The 1,576-nt window shown below is 42.7% G+C and overlaps 1 protein-coding gene across 1 annotated transcript in view; it reads right to left on the reverse strand.

Annotated features, from left to right (window-relative positions):
• The window catches only part of kif1ca (kinesin family member 1C, a), a 17,649-nt gene that overhangs the window by 5,855 nt on the left and 10,218 nt on the right, over positions 1-1,576 (reverse strand). The gene's annotated exons all lie outside the window — the stretch shown is intronic.

Here is a 1,576-nt window from a genome sequence, read left to right on the forward strand (position 1 = left end):
ACCGTGACGGCCAACCACTGCTCGCTGGAGTCGTACTCGAAGGCGACGTCCAGCGTGCCGTATTTGGCGAGGGGCTCTGGCTCGTAGGCTGTGGGGAGCTGAGGCCCAGAGCCATCCTGACATGAAGAGAGAATCAGTGAAGGAAGAGAGAGAGGCCTGAAACAGTTGCTACGTATAACTCCTCATAAGTATTCATCAGTTTTTATTTACTCTCACTTCATTGAGATTAGCGTTAATGTCAGATAAGTGATGGTGTCAGCATGTGCATCTGGTTAAACTTTACTAGATTATTTTATTTGTACTAACTGCACTTTTAAATACTTCACCGTATCTGTCTCAGCTTCTCAGTTTTTTCTGATTTTCACAATAAAATACGCAGATTTTTTTAAAAGGCAGATTAGTTTAAACTGAATTTTTGTATTTCCTGCTGCAAGAAACAAAGTGTATTATTATTGTTTGTGTTGTCCATAATTATAATTCAGTTATTTGCACCTTCTCACTTTTTATACTATGTGCATGGTGAACTACAGAGCTGTACAGATCTAAAACATTGTTCTGTCATGTTCTGCTTTACGGCACAGAGGGGGGAACATTCAGTAACTATGATCTCACCTCTGGTCCCAGAACAGCGGTGCTGTCACTGGGTATGTCCTCCTCACAGCCTTTGTTGAGGTAGCTCTCAGTGTCCTGGTCCACACTGGCCTCACTGGAGCAGCGGGGGCTGTCGCAGCGTTGCGGGGACGACACCCTCCGAACCCCTCGCTCTGAGCGGGAACGAGAGGACACGCAGGCCGCCGGGCCCTTGTCCTGGTACGGAGGAGGCTGAAGCTCAGTAAGAGAGGAATCTTTCTTTATCCTCTGGATGCTGTTGGCTGCTGACATGACACGGTGATACAGAAGGAGTAATGTGAGATGGAAGGAGTGTTACTGGAGACATACTGTGCTCTGCAGAGATACTCATTATGCATGCAACATACAGTCTACCACAGAGTTAACCTCTTAAACTGTGCCAGACCCACGGGTGAGTCCATCTTTACAAGCCCATGTTGTTATTTTAAATACTTCATTGATGCATCCATTCACAATGTGGCATCTTACTGTATATTATTGTGCTATGTAGTAAAAGTTAAATTAAATTAAATTAAATTAAATTAAATTAAATTAAAAGACAGTTAAAGGAACAGTTCCACATTTTGTGAAAATATTTTGCTCTCTTGCTGATCTCTTGACAGCTATCTGTTAAATGAAGGTAAATACTACAGTACATGAAAACATGAAGCTGTAGCCAGCAGCCAGTTAGCTTAACCTAGCATGAAAACAGGCGGAAACAGCTAATGAAATCCACCTACCAGCACCTCTGGGCCAAGAAATGTTCCAGCACATAACCCCTGTTGTTTTTTACACTTTGGTTTTGTATGTTTTAAACAAATGAGATTAACGTGGCAATTAGCGATCTTTGGAGGTGCTAGTAGGAGGCTTTAGTTCCGGTCTTTGTGCTAAGCTAAGCTAACTGTCTGCTGATGGCAGCTTCATATTTTCATGCATATTTGTACAGCATTCACAGAGATTGATCTAT

The sequence above is a fragment of the Seriola lalandi genome, unplaced genomic scaffold (assembly GCF_002814215.2).
Source record: "Seriola lalandi dorsalis isolate HSWRI2012SDOR001 ecotype SW California unplaced genomic scaffold, Sedor1 jcf7180002054532, whole genome shotgun sequence".
Taxonomy (NCBI): domain Eukaryota; kingdom Metazoa; phylum Chordata; class Actinopteri; order Carangiformes; family Carangidae; genus Seriola; species Seriola lalandi.